The 20977-nt window shown below is 36.0% G+C and overlaps 1 long non-coding RNA gene across 1 annotated transcript; it reads right to left on the bottom strand.

The window, feature by feature from the left end:
- Positions 1–16968: 16968 nt before the first annotated feature.
- Positions 16969–18478, bottom strand: LOC115889061. Its single transcript, XR_004051364.1, has 2 exons — positions 18235–18478; positions 16969–17124 (listed from the first exon to the last, which is right to left on the bottom strand). It is a non-coding gene; the product is annotated as an uncharacterized LOC115889061 (long non-coding RNA).
- Between the last annotated feature and the right edge of the window lie 2499 nt (positions 18479–20977).

The raw sequence follows: 20977 nt of genomic DNA, 5'->3' as shown, positions 1-20977 counted from the left end.
ATACGCGCACATAGTGCACACACAATTTTTGAAGTAAAAATTTTTTACACGCAATAGGAGTAAAAATTATTGAAAGCCCTGACACACGAGAAGCGAGAGGAAAAGTAGTAACGATCGGAGGTTAAAAAAAATTGGCACCGGGAGGCACGTATATCCGCCCATACTAAAATATGTTATGTTAAAAGTTGGTAGTTCTTTTAGTTTCAAAGTGAAGAAATTTTTCCAATTTTTTTTTATCTCAAAAACTGCGATTTTGACTGATTTTGATGTTATTACAAATTTTGTTGCAAATATTATTCCTAATCTTAAATTGAAAACCGCGTTTCGCTAGCTACGGTAATTTTGGTGTTACGATTTTTTAAAATTTTTAACCCCCTCCCAAACCCCCTTACAAACTCCCACCCTCACAAAAAACTAATAGCCAGATTCTCGGATGCCACAGTATTTTTGTGCCAAATTTGGTTAAAATCGGTTCAGCGGTTTTTGAGTTATCGTGTTACAGACAGACGGACAGACAGACACCATGAAAATATTTTGTATTTAGGTCATTTACGACTCAAATAATTCATTTTGAGTGAAATTAAAAAAAAATTGCCGATCTTTGGTATAGTCGGCTAAAAAGGTTAAGGTTATCCTAACTCGGGCCCTATGTGAGCTAGGGAGCTAAAACTGGGAATGCAGATGGGGCTCGAAGAGATAGCTTTGGTAGCCTCGGGTGCCAATTTTCGTGTGTACGCAGAGTGCGGTCAATACGTTCATTAAAATAAGAGGTACTAAATAACGAAAGAAGAGCAAGTATTTTTTTCCCAAGCGCATGCGATCTAACGTCGAATTAAGAGGTTATGAAATAAATACTTCATAGTTTTTCTCTCTCCGACTTAATTGAACATCATAGTGATTCACTCCTATACACATGTAAACGCCGACCTAAGGTTTTGCTTGCCAGCATGGTATAAAGTCACAATAATTAAAGTGGGATAGTACCAACGCCTTACTTAGTCGCTTTTCTAATATAATATATTTAATAAAAGAATATTTGAATATGTCTATTCGAGGATAATACTTTTAAATTTACAAATAGCTTTCTGGACAAGTTTAGGGACATGATCTTTAAAACATAATTTTTTATCTGTATTATACAATTTCTGCCGGAATTAGATAGTATTAACATTAATATAATCACAATGTTTTTAGAAGCGTACTATATTTTCTCTAATAATACTACTTGTATCATAATGAAAGATCATTAAGAATATTAATTATGCAAAAAGAAATATTATATAGTTGAATAAATCTGGTGATAAAAAGCGCTATTTGTTTATAATAACACTGTGAATTTAAGGCCATTATAAACTTGTCAAGACAGGCAACTTTAGATATTGTAACACCGATTTATTTAAAACAATATGCGTCATATGTCACAATAATCCCCTTGGTTGTTAAAGATGTTGAGAAAGTATGATGAATCATATATAAATAATATTTAGGTATTGTAAATTGTTTATGTTTTAATAGGTAAACGAATAAACGAGGGGGCCTAATCGCAAAAGATAGTAATTTTTAATGGATTTTTTTGATTTGATAATGCATTTATTACATGTTTGTTTGATTGATTGATTTAGGGGCCTCTTCTTGTCTGAATGCGTTTTAATAAAAAATCTGATATACGTTTTGATTAGTTTGAAGTGTTTGTTTCATAGTGGTCCATATTTGGGGTACCTATACCATATTTAGATGCTTTCTTGTTCAATTGGTTTTTGAGAAAATTTTATACTTTAAATTAATATATGTAACAGAAAACGTTTATTATTTATGTGCAACTGTATGACTGATAATAACTAAGAATTAAGCATTTTGATTCACAATACTTCTTTTATATAATATAATGCAAAAACTGAATAGTAATTCCATAATGGGTTACTTTCTTCCTATACGTTTATATTTTGACTAGTGTGTACCCGCGACTTCGTTCGCGTCCGATTAATCATTTGTAATGGTGATGATCAAGCAAAGCAAGAATTTCCATTAACATACAAACTAAGATAAAATTTTCTTACATTTATGTCAGCATGAGAAAAAACAATATGGCGATATTATTATATAACTTGGTATAATATTTGAGGGGTAGTTTCATCTCGTTGGAATTTGACTTTCGAAAATCCGTTTGCCAAAAATAAGCTTTTACGTCAAGCAGTTTAAGCAGAATCGTGATTAATCAATTACCCAACTTTTGGAACACCCTGTATGATTTTTAAAAATTTCAAAATATGTAAAAAAACAAAATCAATTATGCGTGTCCAAGTGTTTTCCCGAAAGGCTCGCCGTATTTAAATAACATATATTGTAATATTTGTGGGTCGTTTTCATCCGCTTGGAATTTGAAATTCGAAAAACCCCTCCTTATCGAACCTCTACACCCCACAGTAAATCCGTTTGCCAAAAATCAGCTTTAAAAGTCAAACAGTTTAAGTAGAATCGTGATTACTCAATGGTTATATTTTATGAAACACCCTGTATAAATTTTTAAAAAATCTTAAAATATGTAAAACAACGAAATAAAATATACATGTTTAAGAATTTTTCCGAAAAACTCACCGGTTTTTAAATAAAAAATATTCTAATATTTGAGGGGTGGTTTCACACCCTCAGAATTCGAGTTTCGAAAAATCCCTTCTTATCGAACCTCTACACCCTAAAGTCAATCCGTTTTCCAAAAATCAGCTTTTTACGTCAAGCGCTTTAAGCAGAATCGTGATTAATCAATGACCAATTAATCAATTTTTCGAAACACCCTGTATACATTTTTAAAAAATCTTAAAATATGTAAAAAAAAAAGAAAATAAAATATACGTGTTCAAGCGTTTTTCGGAAACTTGGCCGTTTTTAAATAAAAATATTCTAATATTTGAGGGGCGGTTTCACCCCTTAGAATTCGAGTTTCGAAAAATCCTTTTATCGAACCTCTACACCCTAAAGTCAATCCGTTTTCCAAAAATCAGCTTTTACGTCAAGCGCTTTAAGCAGGATCGTGATTAATCAATGACCAGATTTTTCGAAACACCCTGTATACATTTTTTAAAAATCTGAAAATATGTAAAAAAAGAAAATAAAATATACGTGTTTCAGCGTTTTTTCGGAAACTTGACCGTTTTTTAAATAAAAATATTGTAATATTCCACCCCCCTTAACATCATAAAAGGAACCCCCTGTGCAAAATTTCAGCTTTCTAGGGTCAAGGGTTTGGTCTGGGCGTTGATGAGTCAGTATCAGTCAGGACAGTCAGATTTATATATATAGATAAACAATAGCGCCATTTTTAAACTGCTCTTCCAGTTTCCTTTAGCTCAGTTTGAATAAATATGTTCTTTATTTTTATTATGGATAAAGAACAAAATAGAAGCATACAAATTTTTGTCTACTACTGACTAATTTTTTTAAAAATTAGTGAAGGAATCATCGGATTTTCCTCACTTTGACATACGTCATCGAATATGGATGGCAGTGGTGTCTCTAAGACTGTAAATTATGAGAATTTTTTTATTAAAAATGCAAAACTAAAAACACCATACACTAAAATTTATTGTCGGTTTGACAATAAAAACCTTGGATACACCGGCAAAATCGGTGCCGGCTTTGCACCCGTCTGGACAGTTGTATTTAATTCTACAGGGTCCGGCAATAGTGCGTCGGGCATCTGTAGCTCTTAGAATAAAAAACTTGGGAATTTTGTTTAAGTGTAAATCTAAAGTATGTACGAGGATGTATTTCAGAAAAATATTTCAACTTCTATAGGGTGGCTCAAAAAAGTGTGAGTGGATCAGGATGAGTTTTTTAATGGAACACTCTGTATATTATTGCATTTTTGGCTTTCTAATAATTCAATAACTGTTCTGAAATCAAAACTATATTAGGTATTTACTTTAGATGGTCTGTACTTACTTTGCTATAAATATGCTATAAAAATTCTACGTCAAACTTTCTAAATATGAAATAATTTTTCTTCGTTCTTTTAAATGGAACACCCTGTATATTATTTTTTCAATAGATGGAGAATTAAAAAATTAACATTTTTTGTATTTAAAGTATTTCAACATTTTTAACGGTTTCACAGATATTCGCGGTTTTATATTTCATATGGCATTTTCCACAGTAAATTTTTATCAAAGCCACCCAATGATTTTTCTCTCGTATTTTACCATTGACAGCGCCATATAAAATAATGCTGCGTGTATCTGCAAAACTATTAAAAATTTTTAAATACTTTAATTACAAAAAATGTTCATTTTTAACTCTCCATCTAATAGAAAAATAATATATAGGGTGCTCCGTTTAAAAAAAAAACAAAGAAAAAATATTTTATATTTTAGAAAGTTTGGCGTAGAATATTGAACATCCTGTATGATTTACGATTACCATATTTATAGCAAAGTAAGAACAGACCATCTAAAGTAAATACCTAATATAGTTTTGATTTCAAAACAGTTTTGTATTTTTAACAATTTTTTAAGAAGGGTTGAAAAATATCTATTTTTGATTTTTAATATCTCAGAAACTATCGAAATATATTTACTCATATCTGAGGATTTGTAAAGTGATCAGAAAGGAAGCAAAAAATGCAATAATATACAGAGTGTTCCATTTAAAAAAAAAAATCATCCAGATATACTCACTCTTTTTTGGGCCACCCTATAGAAGTTAAAATATTTTCCTGAATTACATCCTGGTACATACTTTAAGTTTGCACTTTCAAAAACAAAATTCTCAAGTTTTTTTATTCCAGGAGCTACAGATGCCCGACGCACTATTGCCAGACCTGGTATTGTATTTGCCGGTCCGACTATTTTACCGGATCGGAGTATACAGGTTGTGAATTTGTTTATTACTCGCGGCAAGAGGTTTATGGTTGAAATATGGCAACCTCAGCCCGCTCGTCGATAGACGATGCGACGGGATGAGTCGGCAGAAAACCCTATAAGTGCATGCGTTCTCAATAGGCAGTGTTGTCATTCTGCTTCCCTATAAGTAACAACATTTATTTATATTGTAATCGATTTCAGCTCCGACACAGGCACCGATTTTGTCGGTGTATATGAAAGCGCTCTAATTGTGAGTTGCAAGTTCATGAATTAGATGTGCTTCAGAGCCGGATGGAAAGCCGCTGGATTGTCGCCGAGAACAAAGAGTATGGGCGGCAAAGGTTTGGTTTGCCCAACAATATTTAAAATTCCATGAGTAGTGAACGAAGTGATCAGGCAACGCGGTAGAATAAATCTGGTGAAAGATGAGAAGAAGTAAAAATGTATACCTACAAGTACTGTCAAAATATAATTTTACTGTCAAACGACTGCTAATAAGTGCGAAGAAAGACTGCCTATATCTGACATATAGCAGACTGTCGTAAGACTAATGCCAACAACTGCCAGCGACTGCCAAGAAAAGGTACATATTGTACAATTATTGTACATGTAATTCCAACAGTCAGACACCCCTCGGCATAAACCTCTATCTATTACTTTCCAAGCAAGACTCTCTAAATTCTTATAGCCTGAAAATGTAGCCTAACACCACGTGAGTTGACATCTTTCATCATTATTATTTTTGAGGTATTGCGTCGCTTGATCGCTCAAACATTTTATCACAGAATATCTAGCTACGCAACAGAAAAATACTCGAAATGAAAGAGCTAAAATTGCACAAATAGAATACTAGATGGCGCGACAATATCATAATCAGAATATAATTAGAAATTTTGAACTTTCGGTTTTGGATCGACGGCTCGTCAACTGCCTTGTAGCTCGGCTAAATATGCCAGATTCAAAAATACTTGAATTGGCATCCCATTCTTTTTACTGTGTATAATTAATGCAGTATGTGTTTATTTCTATTCTTCTTTTCTTGTCAGATAAACTTATATTAATTATTCCTTTGGCTATTAAAATAGTTTTAAGTATATTATTACAAAACATATACATTTTTAATATACACTACCTTATAATGTTAACTAAGAAAATACCTTTAATTACCTTTAAAATTAATAATATACAGGGCGATTGATAGTGATATTTATTAATGCTGGAATCTTTAGTGTTAGTAATGAAATAGAAGTTTAATAATAATGGAAATAATTTATTAAAATGCAGTACAAAAAATGTTAACTGACTAAAAAATACTATAATAACAAATTTCTTCCGTTTGCCACGTTATTTATATAGACCTAGGTAGATTTTAAAAAGTGACACAGGTACAATTAATAATATATTAGTTCTGCATAAAAGTTGCTGTCACGACATCGAACAATAAATTAAAATTCGTAAAATAAATTAAAATTATTAATTAAACAAATTTTTATAAAGAAACGCAAGTATACCAAATTTGGCCCAATCGAACTCCAGGAAATGATATCATAATAGTGTACTGTATTATGGTACCACTTGATATGCTTTAAGCTACCATAATATTGCAATGTCACCGAAGATCCGTAGTAGGTATACCAAATAAACAATCGAACGCCATGAAATGGTATCGGAATATGGTACTATATTACGGTACCACTTTATATACATCAGAGTACAATCATATTACAATGTAACCGAAGATACGTAGTATACCAAGTTTAAGCCCAATCGAACGCCAGGAAATGGTATCGTAATATGGTACTATATTAAGGTATCACTTTATATGCATCATAGTACCATCATATTACAATGTCACCGAAAATACGCAGTATCCCAAGTTTAAGCCCAATCGAACGCCAGGAAATGGTATCGTAATATGGTACTATATTAAGGTACCACTTTATATGCATCATAGTACCATCATATTACAATGTCACCGAAAATACGTAGTATCCCAAGTTTAAGCCCAATCGAACGCCATGTACGTAATATAGTACTATATTATGGTACCAGTTGATATGCTTCGTGGTACCATAATAATGCAATGTCATCAAAAATACGCAAGTATATATCAAATATGAGCTCAATCGAACGCCAAGAAATGGTATTGAAATATGGCACTAAATTAAGGTATCACTTTATATGCATCATAGTACCATCATATTACAATGTAACCAAAGATACGTAGTATACCAAGTTTAAGCCCAATCGAACGCCAGGAAATGGTATCGTAATATGGTACCTCTTGGTACTCCATGGTACCATAATATTACAATATCACCGAAGATACGTAGTATCCCAAATTTAAGCCCAATTTGTAATTAGTTTCAAACTTTACAGAAAGTTGAAAAAAGTATCCAAAATCAACTCGATAAAAAAGAGTTTGGTTTGGTTTGCTCATTAGTTTTTTTTTACAACAAGGGGCCAACTCCGGCAACAACTATGCCGGAAACACTGCGACTTGTGAGGCCTATTGTGTTTTTGCTTTGCTCATTAGTTTGGTCGATTCCTATTCTTAAATCATCTAGCTCTTCCTCTTGATTTTCAAAAATACTTTCTTCGGCTATTTGCGAATCATCAATGACAGATTCATTTTCATCACTTACTGCTTGTTTACTGATTGTTCTTCTGAATTTTTTGGTATAGTCGCCGAGTTTCATGAAAAATTTTCAACTTGCATTCCCAGCTTTTCAGTTACAGCAAGTGCTTCCTGCAAAGAGTCCATCACAATATTCTCAATGTATTGATCAGTTTTGAAAGAAATTTTCAATATCTTTCACCTCATTATTTGTACTCTGCGCTTCAATTTGTGCATCGTTTTGGCCCTTAGAACGAACTCTTTCAAATCTTTTCTGCTCTCTTGGGAAACGTATTATAGCTCTTAAATCATGGGTAATATTATTAATCGATCTAATTCTGTCCAATCGTTGCAGTTGTCTTTAATACTGCAACGAAGCTCTTTCTGAATTGCGTTGCTGACGCTTAAGTTTCTTGTATTGTTGCTTTTAGAAGATCTCGGGCGCCACCTCTAGTTAATAAGTGGTTAGAGGCCCACTAGTGCCGGTTCGGGTAGCTTTTAAACAGTGGAGATGTATGGCAGTGTTGCAGTTCTTTTAGCTCAGAGGTGGGGAAAAATAAATTAAACAATAGTCTGTAGTTATAAAATAAAGAGCAGGTCGTGTTTTCCCAAAACTATTTACAAGTCAAATCAGGGCGGAAGGCAAGGCGATGTGTAGGTGGCTAGTTGAGACACCTAGCGCTTAAATTGGCTCCGATGCGGAGAGTCTCGTCACCGGGTTGGAGCAAATCTACACAGAAAAGAATATTAATAAAAACTAGAGACTGTTAGGGGAAGGACGGCACTCCCAAGTTAATAATAAAAAAAAATAATTTATTCTTAAATAAAAAAAATTAATGTTAGCACTTGCTAATAAATTCAAAAAGAAAAAGGAATACAAAATTTATTTGAGGGTGATAGTGTAAAGAATTGAAAATATTCTATTCAATGTTTTAGTCAAAATATTAAACGTATACGGGTGTGTCAATAAGAAAATGTTGTAATTCTATTTAATTGAATAAAAATGTTTCGGAGTTAACAAGAAATTGTTCTAATAATTATTCTATTTATTTTTAAAAGTATGTCGGTGAGAATAAGAAAATACTAAAAAATTATTTATTTAAAAATAAAAAGTACGGCGGGGCTAAGGTCTAAATAAGGTAACGGAAAGAAATAAAAAAATTAAATTACGAAGGAAAGGAAATGCGGAAAACTATAAGAGTTCAGCGAGAATATCTATAGTGAAGGGATCGGTGTATAAGAAACCTGCCGGGATTTATCGCACTCACAAATTTCCCAATGTTCCTAATCTTCACTAGAGATATGCCGCTTATTTATTAATAGAACTGATAGAATGATTTACTGCGGGGCTCTGGTTTTCGGAAAGAAAAAAACTAAAGACAGTTTATCTGAGTAGTCAATGAGGAACCTGGAATTCAGAAGCAACTTGCCGGGATTTTTCGCACTCACAACTTTACTTATTTTACCTAGTCCTCATTAACAACCCAAATATGTTTTAAGTGATTAAAAAAATTCTAAGAGCTGACCTAATGATTTTTAATTAAATTATCAATAAGGAATTTAGAGTTTGAAGCAAACTACCGGATTTATCACACTCATAGTTTACTTGCTTTTCCAAGTCCCTATTGATAACTCAAGCGTGTTTGATTTTACAGATTTACTATTGATATTTAAAATATATTTTTTTTAAACTTTTGGAATTTATTCTAAACTATTTAGACCTTGCCACGGTACAGGATTCCTTTCTGAAAAAATAAAAAAATATTAAAACCAAATAAACAATGAATTCTCGATACTCAATACTATACCAAACTAATCCTGAAGGTTACCTTGCGGGCGGTTTCGGAGCGACGGTGAATTCAATAAAACGGAGGACGGGCAGCTTTCCCAACTGCTAGGCGGCGGCGGTGTCTCGGTGCTGGCTTCTGCGGGGCGGACTGCGGCGACTGTGACTGCTGGTGCTGGTGCTGGAGCTGGTGCTAGTACTGTCGGTGGTGGTGGTGTAGGAACTCCTCTTCTCTGGCTAGCGCGTCGCTTCTTATTTTCCCCAGTCCTTCCCTCCAGTTGAAAACCGTCGTGGTGGCGGCGTGCGCCGAGCCGGGTGCGCGTCTCGATACGCCAATCTAGTAGGGGAAAACCGCTATGAAACGGACGGGTGTTGAAACGGACATTTGTCTTAAGTCCTATTTGATTGAATAGCCGAAACTTTTACGGTTACATTTGGCAACCCCGCGCGCCGCTTCCATTACCACCAAAATTGCGGGCTGAACTGGCTGATCGTGTCTCGGCGGGAAGAATTTTAATATTAGGTGTTAAAAAACTAATTTTCTTTGTGAAAATATCGAACTATGTCACAGGTAAGCTATTGAAATTTTGTCAAATTCAGATTAATAAGTTTAAAACTAAGTTATTTTAATACACAAATGGAGGTTTAGATCGTATAAAATATTTCTCTATTTACACTTTATATTGTCATTTAGAGGTTAAGTGGGTGTTGTCTTGAAATGGACACAAGACGCCGTATTGAAATGGACGTGTCCGTTTCAATACTATATGTCCTTTTCAAGGTTTTGTGACAAGTTTGTTAAGGAATAGTACGTAATTTTTAAACGTTTCATTAAAATTAGTTGTTTATTTTTCAGATCAATATTTCTACACGAAAGAAAAGGTTACGACCAGCCAGTGATGTAATCGAAACCGCCGTAAGAGAAGTTTTTGATAAAAATCAATCTATCCGGTCGGTAGCCCATAACTTTTCCAAATCTTACTTAGCTTCAATTTGTAAAAGAGCTAGAACTCAGGAGGGAGATTATCGGCATCGACCTAACATAGGTAATAAACGTATTTTCTCCCTCGAACAGGAAAAATTATTGGTTGATTATCTGAAAACATCATCAAAGATGTGTTACGGCCTCACAACCATGCAAGTCAAGGAACTTGCCTACCAGTATGCAAAGGCTCAGGGAATTTTACCGAAACTTGGAAAGAAAAGGAGATGGCATCAAAAGACTGGCTACTTGGTTTTATGAAAAGAAATTCAACATTAAGTTTAAGAAAACCAGAAACACTTCTCTCTCTAGAGCGACTTCATTCAATCCAACGAATGTCAGTAATTTTTATAGCAATTTGGAGCGAGTTTTGGAAAAACATAAATTTAAGCCCCATATGATTTGGAATTTGAACGAAACCGGCTGTCTCACGGTTACAAATCCTCCAAAAGTTTTAGCAACTAGAGGTTCAAAACAGGTTGGGCAAGTGACCTCAGCCGAAAGAGGTAATTTAATTACGATGCTTGGATTTATTAATGCCTCTGGAGGAACAATTCCTCCTGTTTTTATATTCCTTCCAGTGCACTTTAAGGAAATTATGCTGAAAGAAAGGCCTAGTGTCGCAAAAAAAAATTTCCAATCCAAATGGTTGAATGACGGAAGAAGGATTTTTGATGTGAATTACTTCCACCGGAAGAAACTTAATGATAGTGAACAGTCAAGTAAGAAAGTTCCTCTGTTAATTTATACCAAGAGAAAACACAACACTCAACCTAACGAAAACAATAACGTAATAAATCAAGATAATTGTGTCTGTTGCAAGGAAGCGTATCAATGTAGCAAGACAGACTGGTTAAAAGTGTTCTTTATGTTCTTCTTTCTTGGGCACATGAAACATGTGGTATTCAGGGTATTTGAGATTTTTATTGTAATACTGCTCTTAAGATATAGTTTGTTTTAAATTAAAGTTATTTTTGAAGCAATTAATGTCTCTTAACATAAATGTACTTTTCATAACCACTACTGTCCATTCCAATACATCGATGTTTTGAAATGGACAAAAGCAACTTTTTTTCAAACTTAGATATTAATTCCCAATTACAATATTTCCAAAATAAATTTAGTGATATATTTTAAAAGCATATTGATGAAGCTTTCAACCTATGTAGTTTTTAATTCATTTCATTATCGATTAATAATTAATATAACTCCTTTTAATAATATGTCCACTTCATAGCGGTTTTCCCCTACTAGCGGTACCAAGCGGGCTGTATCGAGCGCATGGAATGCGTTCAATTATTAATTAGCGCGTTTTAAGCTAATTAATGAGTTCGGTTCGTATGTTAATTCAACAAATAAAATTTTATATAAAAAGTACTATCTTCTCGAAAAAGAATCAAAAAAACTTTTCTAATGTATGGAAGAGTAGAAAGAAAATTAACTAAATAAAATTCGTAATCGGCGGAAAATTGAAAAGTTAATTAAATATATAAAAAATAGTAACTTCGTTACACACCCCCCTTCTCTTTCTTAAAAAAAAAAAGAAAAATTTGTATTTATCTTTTTTTTCTCACTTAACCGGTAAACTAAAATTAAAAAAAAAAACGTATATTATACTCTCAAAAAAAAAATCAAAATCAATTATTTATATTATCAATAATTTCTAGTAGAAAATTCCCGCAAAAAAACTTAAGTGTTTTACGGATAAAAAAAAAAGTAATAAGGGCGGTTTGTTTTTGGCATGCTGAAAATAAAGATTAAAAAAGCGGTTTTAAATCCTTAACGTGTACCCGGTTTATCTTTTTTACCAGATAGGAGCATTGATGTCATACGTTACCGGTGAGAGAACTCTAATCACGCGATAAGGTCCAGAATACTTAGGAGCCAATTTAGCGGAAAATCCTTTTATTGCCGAAGATAGGTGATGTTCCTTCTTCATAACGTGGTCACCTATTTTGCATTTCCAGTCGCGTCGACGTAAATTATAGTGATGACTTTGCGTGTTAACCGCTCTAGACAAGTTTAAATGAACTAACTCGTATGTCTCTCTGAGTTGCTGCAATCTCTGAGTGGTAGCGGTTATGTCTTTCATAGTCGGTTCGATAGTTACGGTGTCTGGCGGCGGTTGTTCGGTTCTTCTGAGGGATTTAGGTAGGTCCAGTTCGCGGCCAAAATTTAAAAACGCCGGAGTGAAACCGGTTGACTCACTTTTAGAAGTGTTAAATGCAAACGTTAGGTCTTGCAGATAAACATCCCACTTCTTCTGATCCTTTTCACAAAACTGAGATACCATAGTCTTTATGGTTTTGTTTGCTCGTTCTACAGGGTTTGCTTGCGGGGTGTACGGTGTAGTCAGGTGATGCTGAATGTTATATTCCTTCAGAAGTTCTTTGAACAGATGCCCGGTAAATTGAGTACCATTATCAGAAATGAGTATCTCGGGACATCCAAACTTCATCAATATGTCTTCATAAACAATCTGATTTATACTACGGGCGGTGGCTTTTCGAATAGCGCGGCAGTGAATCCATTTTGTAAAACGGTCTTGAATAACTACAATAAAATTACATCCTTTTGCTGATCTTGGAAGCGGGCCTACCAGGTCGATACTAATACTTTTCCAAGGAGCGTTGATTTTCGGCGGTTGCATTTTTCCTGGTGTTTGTTGTTGAGAGGTTTTAAACTGTTGACATGAGACACATTTTCGTACATACTGCGTAATATCTCTGAACATGCCTGGCCAGTAATATTGAGTAGCAATCCGAGTTATAGTCTTTGCAATTCCTAGATGTCCAGCAGTCGGTTCGTCATGGTTTTCCCTAAGTACAGTCAAACGAGCTGCTTTTGGAACACAGAGTTTCCACGGATCGGTTGACGGGTTCTCCTTCATATCGCTGTAGTCAAAGAAATGTCGATATAATCGGTTGTTTTGAATACGATAGTCTGGATACATATCCGGTCTTGATGTGACTTCTGCCATTTTACTTGAATACCACGGACATTGTTTGTCTTCATCTACGGCGAACAGTGTTTCGGCTGAAAATTCTGTGTATTCGGTCGGAATCGGATCTCTGGATAAAGCGTCTGCTACTTTATTCAAAACTCCTTTACGGTATCTTATCTCGACGTCATATTGTTGAAGAAACACACTCCACCGTGCTAGTCTTCCACTTGGATTCTTCAAAGAATGTAACCATCGTAGAGATTGATGATCGGTGACTACGGTGAATCGGCTACCTTCAAGATAGGGTCGCATTTTCTCGATTCCCCAGACAATTGCAAGGCATTCCTTTTCTGTGACTGAATAATTCTTCTCTGGAGGCGAGAGTGTCCTGCTAGCGTACGCAATAATATGATCTCCGTCGGTGTGGTGTTGAATGAGGGCGGCACCTAGTCCAGCATCACTTGCGTCTGTTTGTAAGGTAAACGGTTTCTCAAAGTTTGGGCAAGTCAGAACAGGAGCTTTAATGAGATGTTCTTTAAGACAACTGAAAGCTTTCTGTTGCTCTTCATTCCAATGCCAGCGGATGCCTTTCTTTAGAAGTCGGTTCAGTGGTAACGCTATCTGAGAAAATCCTGGCACAAAACGCCTATACCAAGAACATATTCCCAAAAATCGTCTTAAACTCCGGACGTTATTCGGGGGTAGATCTTGTATAGCTGATATCTTGTCCGGATCGGTCTGTATCCCATTGGCGGTTACTAAATGTCCCAGATATCGTAACGATCTTCTTCCAAATTGACATTTTCTCTGGATTAACTTTGAGATTGGCTCGTCTCAGGCGGCGGAACACTTCTTTGTAAATTATCTAAGTGTTGTTCGAAGGTGTTCTAGTTCTGGTCCTATAATGCGATCCATAAGTCGTTGAAAAGTAGTTGCGGCAGAATGAAGTCCAAAAGGCATAACTTTGAACTGAAACAACTTTGATGGAACGGTGAAAGCTGTGATAGCTCTGCTCTCCGGAGTTAAAGGTACTTGCCAATATCCTTGTCTAAGATCTATACTAGAAATGTAACGTGCTCTGCGAAGTTTGTCTAAAATAGCATTGATGTAAGGAAGAGGATAAGCATCCTTCTTGGTCACAGCATTGACCTTTTGGAAGTCTACACAGAATCGATACTTTCCATCCTTCTTCCTTACCATAACTATCGGTGAACTCCAAGGACTATCAGATGGTTCTATTATGTCTTCGGTCAGCATTCTTTCTAGCTCGGTGTTGATAATTTCTTGCATTTTCGGATTCTGCGGGCGGTATCTCTGTTTGATCGGTTCACAATCAATCAGTTTGATTTCGTGTTGAATTAACGGTGTAGTACCCTGTATTAATTCAAACTGTGATAATTCCTCTTTCAAAAATCTCTGAAGACGATTTTCTTGTTCTGCGGTCAGTGTCAAAGTCTCCTCACGGTCAACTGTATCCAGATTGTTAACCAGTTCAGCTCGAGATGGCTTATCCAAAAGCTCTTCGTTTAAATATACTTCGTTTCTCTGGAGATCTAGTCTGAATGGATGACGACTCAAAATATCCATTCCTATTATCATGTCATAGGCTAATTGCGGTAAATAATTGAAAATATCTACTAATCTTGACTGTCCAATTTTCAGACTGATACGGTATGCTCTCTGTATAGTTTCTAAAGTACCGTTTGCTAACTTAGCACTCTTGACGGTCGGTTGAACAAGGATTCCTTTGGATTGTTCACAAATTGAAAGTACTTTCTTTCCAAAATAAGAATTCATTGCTCCGGTTTCAATTAAGGCAGTAAAATCCGTGTTTTGAAATCTAACAGCTATCGTCGGTCCGTGATTTTTATTGGTTGTGTCTAGGTGCGAGGCTTCAATTATGCGCTGGGTGCGCCTCGGTTCAGGCCAGCGCGGTTGGAGTTTTCCGAATTCGTAAATTGCATTCACGTGACATCACCCCTGGCCGTCCGCATCGTGAACAGAATAATTTAGCCGGCCCGGTGCATTGGCTGCGCGTGTGACCGAATTTGCCACACCGCCAGCACTGGGTCTCCGATCTATCCCTCTGAATTGTCTCTTGTTTAGATGTGTTTGCTACAGGTTGGCGGTTACGACTCGGTTCTTGGCCTGGTGATAAGTCTCGACGGTCGTTATTTCGTTTGATCGGCGGTGGAGATGTCGTTGTGCGGGTGTTATTTCGGTTTTGATAAGTTGATGCTTGATTGTTTTGAATTTCTCGGTTCTGAGCGGTCGATTTCTTTTGATATTTATCAGATGAATCTTGGCGATTTCTGTTGGCATCTGCCATTTCTCGATTTTTGTTTATCAGTTCCCGTCGGCTTCGGTTAAGTTCTTCGGATGTGGGAAAGGTTACTTCTGTCGGTCGTCGATATCTTTGCTCTTGATGTTGTATCGGTTCTTGACGATATCTTTTGTTCTTGTTGATATCTCGGTTCTTGATGTTGTATCGGTTCTTGGCGATATCTCTGTTCTTGTTGATATCTCGGTTCTTGTCTATATCTCGGTACTTCCTGATATCGACTCTCTGTACTAGTCAATGATCCTCGTAACTCCTTTTCAAGTAGTTCATATTCTTTAGCCATTTTGAAAATGAAAGTACGTCCTAAAAATCGTTTTGGCGTATGTACTGCCTGTATTCCGGTAATAAATTTCTGTACAACCACTGTTGTTCTTGAGTGGGTCTATTATTGCCATGTCTTCGGATCAAAGTTTGAAGGTCAGTAATGTACTCAGTTACTGATTCGTTCGGTCGTTGTCGTCTTCTGGCAATTGGACTGGAAAATAGAATGATCGGAAATGCGTAGAAAAATCTTCCCCAAGTAAAACAGTGAGTTCTGGATATTGCGAAACCACAAAGCGGCGTTTCCTCGCAATAGTTCCGGTAAATGTGGTACTAATCTGTCCATGGCTATTCCCCTGTGCCGTGCAGATCTCTTCTATTCTTTTCTAGAAATGTCACGGGATCACGCCGTCCATCAAAAGTGACATTCCACTTGTAAACTTTAAGTGGCGGATCACAGGATGCTTGTCTCGAAGTGACAGGCGGAGGACTTTGGCATTGTTCAAATACATTCCTGTTTCCTGCCTGATATCCTATCGCTGAAGACGTCATAATGCTTGTGGATAGGGTGGTAGTAACGGTGGCCGTCGTTTGAGTTGGAATCATGGTCAGACTCGGGACGAAGAGGCTTCTCTCCCTTGTTGGAAATACGAAAGGATCTGCGGACGGTTAGGTAGTTTTCCTTTCCCGGATAAATTCGCATCTCGTCTACTGTACCATGACTATCCAAGCCAAATCTCTGCATTTGAGCGGCTAACTCGGACTTACTCAACAGGTATATCCACCCTGTCCTTTTGTCAGTTTCGGCTGGCGGTACTATATCTACTGTCTCCTTTGTCTGGGAGGTAGCCGGTTTGTCCATAGGCTCCTTTGCCTTTCGTTCCCCTTCACTTTTCTCCATCTCTGGCTCTCAAAGAACTGTTTTCTCCACTGCTAATAATTACGTAACCTGTCCCTGTGCTCGAGCGCCAAATTTGCAACGAAGCTCTTTCTGAGTTGCGTTGCTGACGCTTAAGTTTCTTGTATTGTTGCTTTTAGAAGATCTCGGGCGCCACCTCTAGTTAATAAGTGGTTAGAGGCCCACTAGTGCCGGTTCGGGTAGCTTTTAAACAGTGGAGATGTATGGCAGTGTTGCAGTTCTTTTAGCTCAGAGGTGGGGAAAAATAAATTAAACAATAGTCTGTAGTTATAAAATAAAGAGCAGGTCGTGTTTTCCCAAAACTATTTACAAGTTAAATCTGGGCGGAAGGCAAGGCGATGTGTAGGTGGCTAGTTGAGACACCTAGCGCTTAAATTGGCTCCGATGCGGAGAGTCTCGTCACCGGGTTGGAGCAAATCTACACAGAAAAGAATATTAATAAAAACTAGAGACTGTTAGGGGAAGGACGGCACTCCCAAGTTAATAATAAAAAAAATAAAATAATTTATTCTTAAATAAAAAAATATTAATGTTAGCACTTTGCTAATAAATTCAAAAAAGAAAAAGGAATACAAAATTTATTTGAGGGTGATAGTGTAAAGAATTGAAAATATTCTATTCAATGTTTTAGTCAAATATTAAACGTATACGGGTGTGTCAATAAGAAAATGTTGTAATTCCTATTTAATTGAATTAAAAATGTTTCGGAGTTAACAAGAAATTGTTCTAATAATTATTCTATTTATTTTTAAAAGTATGTCGGTGAGAATAAGAAAATACTAAAAAAAAATATTTATTTAACATTAAAAGTACGGCGGGGCTAAGGTCTAAATAAGGCAACGGAAAGAAATAAAAAAAAATTAAATTACGAAGGAAAGGAAATGCGGAAAACTATAAGAGTTCAGCGAGAATATCTATAGTGAAGGGATCGGTGTATAAGAAACCTGCCGGGATTTATCGCACTCACAAATTTCCCACGTTCCTAATCTTCACTAGAGATATGCCGCTTATTTATTAATAGAACTGATAGAATGATTTACTGCGGGTGGTTTTCGGAAAGAAAAAAAACTAAAGACAGTTTATCTGAGTAGTCAATGAGGAACCTGGAATTCGAAGCAACTTGCCGGGATTTTTCGCACTCACAACTTACTTATTTTACCTAGTCCTCATTAACAACCCAAATATGTTTTAAGTGATTAAAAAAAAATCTAAGAGCTGACCTAATGATTTTTAATTAAATTATCAATAAGGAATTTAGAGTTTGAAGCAAACTACCGGGATTTATCACACTCATAGTTTACTTGCTTTTCCAAGTCCCTATTGATAACTCAAGCGTGTTTGATTTTACAGATTTACTATTGATATTTAAAATATATATTTTTTTTACTTTTGGAATTTATTCTAAACTATTTAGACCTTGCCACGGTACAGGATTCCTTTCTGAAAAAAATAAAAAAAAATATTAAAAACCAAATAAACAATGAATTCTCGATACTCAATACTATACCAAACTAATCCTGAAGGTTACCTTGCGGGCGGTTTCGGAGCGACGGTGAATTCAATAAAAACGGAGGACGGGCAGGCTTCCCAACTGCTAGGCGGCGGCGGTGTCTCGGTGCTGGCTTCTGCGGGGCGGACTGCGGCGACTGTGACTGCTGGTGCTGGTGCTGGAGCTGGTGCTAGTACTGTCGGTGGTGGTGGTGTAGGAACTCCTCTTCTCTGGCTAGCGCGTCGCTTCTTATTTTCCCCAGTCCTTCCCTCCAGTTGAAAACCGTCGTGGTGGTGCGCGTCTCGATACGCCAATCTAGTACTAGCGGTACCAAGCGGGTTGTATCGAGCGCATGGAATGCGTTCAACATAATTAATTAGCGCGTTTTAAGCTAATTAATGAGTTCGGTTCGTATGTTAATTCAACAAATAAAATTTTATATAAAAAGTACTATCTTCTCGAAAAAGAATCAAAATTTTCTAATGTATGGAAGAGTAGAAAGATAAATTAACTAAATAAAATTCGTAATCGGCGGAAAATTGAAAAAGTTAATTAAATATATAAAAAAAAATAGTAACTTCGTTACAATACTATAATTTACTACCGTAGATTGCGTTGTTGTCATGGACCTTGTAGCTCGGAATATTTTCTCACAGCTTTGACTGCTAAAAAGCAAAGGAGGGAACATATCCTCTGTGATTTTTGGATTTTCTCGAAAATATATAATTAAATTAATCAGAGCATGAGCGTTCAACTCGATGCATGTGTAACAGTTACTTGAAATAAAATGTTCTCCAATTTTCTTATTATTCATCATTGGCCATTTACGCCAAATACGTAAAAAAAACACACAGCACCATAAATTATATAACCTTCTTTTTAAATCCAAATTTTCTTCCAAATAGGAACATAACTAAATTCATCATTCTTAAATTTATTGTTATTTTATTTATTCTTTGGTTCCTGCACCCTCAGCAACAGTATTAAATAATTCAAGGACTTCAATGGAACATATTTTTTGAGCTGCCTAAAAATTCATTTTCTCTTCCAATTTTAAATCAGTCCTAGTCCGTAGCAGTTCAGTCGAGAGTTCAGTGTTATTTTGCTTTCAGATAATATGCTTCTTAATTTATGTGTTTTTGTATAAAAAAAACAATACACCGAGCAATACACCAAATATTGTAATCTTCGCTAATTGCCTAACTACTCAAACAGAAAGAAAAGCGCAGGAAGCATTATGACGTCACTGGATATTAATGGCATCTGTTATATGTCATTATTATCAGTTATTATTAAAGAAATGTCTATGTCAACTTTGATTTTAGAACCCACAGACGCGCCGTCATTAAATAATGACAGGAAAACAACGTGTTTGCAGTAAAAACATGAATTTTTTAATCGCTTATATTTCCGATAGATCTTTTTTTGTGTAAAAAAGTCTAATTGAAACCACTAATTTATTCCACTAATTGCGAGGTTCTGAATGAAGCTGTAAATGTTTTAATTCAAATTTATTTGTTATGCACTGAGCCTATTGTGTGATTTTAATCAAAACGAGGTGATTTTAATCAATATTCGTGATTTGATGCTTATTTTTTCGAGCTATCTCATTCTAGATCTCCTCCATACTTTCTGGAATTCCATCATAAATCCTGGGAAATCCTGTATACTTCCTGGGAAATCCTGTATACCTCCTGGGACATCCACATACTCCTTAGGAAATCCTATATACTTCCTGGTACTTCCTAGGAATTCTTGCGTACTTCCTTTCGAATGTACACCTACCTACTGCAGCTGTTCACCCCTCGTGTATTAGTGTACCTTAGTGTACCCGTGTACCTCTTTGTTTCCCGCCATTCTCGGATTGTTACGCCTCACTCGCTTCCACCTTGCAGGTGCATACACTTAAGCTGGCCAATGTGCACATGTAATTTGTGCACCTGTAGCTTGCAATTGCAGTGAAATCAAAAGTATCAATCTGATCAGCATTGGATTGGAACTTCTGATTTCACGAATTACAAAAAAGACATAAGCGTGTAATATTAAAGACAATAGATACATTTGAGTGGACGGGATATTTGTATTTTTAATAAATTAAGATTCTTTAATTTGGTACCTTAGCTTAGGTTAGAATACTGGGGTTTAATATCCTGTTTGGTCCCATACTCGGAGGCCTTGGGCCCATTGTGGTACCCCTGTGTTATTGTACCAAACTTCATATCATTCTTTCTTTGCGTTAAAGCACTTCCAGCTCTTTCCTCAAGCAAAGTTCCCGATGTCGCTGATGTTGGCTTGTGCGGTTTCCTCAAGTCCCTCCAAAAAACCGTGCCCTAAAGTTTTAAAGCGTTGGTTTCCCAGTGCCGGACGGCGGCACAGCAGATTCTTTATGGTTTCTTCTTCCTCTCTGCATTCTCTACAGTTAGTAGTCGTCGCGTCGTTGGAAATCTTCCATCTCACGAGGTTTACCCCCGTTGGGCAGTTTCCAGCTATGACACCTTCAATTATGCATACTAGATTCTTTTTCTAGTAGATGTTTTGTCTTTTTGCAATCGATCACTGGCCACAATCTTCGAGCTGTAGCGCAGCAACGTCTCTTGCTGCTTGGCCTTGATAACAGTAAATTGGTAGTCATTTGGTGCCTTAAGCCTACATACTAATTATTGGAAAAACAAACAATAATTGTTGGATTACTATATGCTTTAGTGCCTGAAGAAGCAACAATAAAGTCGCGAAATGTCGCAAAAAAACATAACTGTTTTCTTTTGAGTCTTCCAAAATACCC

This window comes from Sitophilus oryzae, unplaced genomic scaffold (genome assembly GCF_002938485.1).
Source record: "Sitophilus oryzae breed Bouriz unplaced genomic scaffold, Soryzae_2.0 scaffold_810_pilon_pilon, whole genome shotgun sequence".
NCBI classification, from domain to species: domain Eukaryota; kingdom Metazoa; phylum Arthropoda; class Insecta; order Coleoptera; family Curculionidae; genus Sitophilus; species Sitophilus oryzae.
The sequence above is the reverse complement of the archived record's forward strand: the minus strand, read 5'-3'. Positions and strand labels throughout refer to the sequence as shown.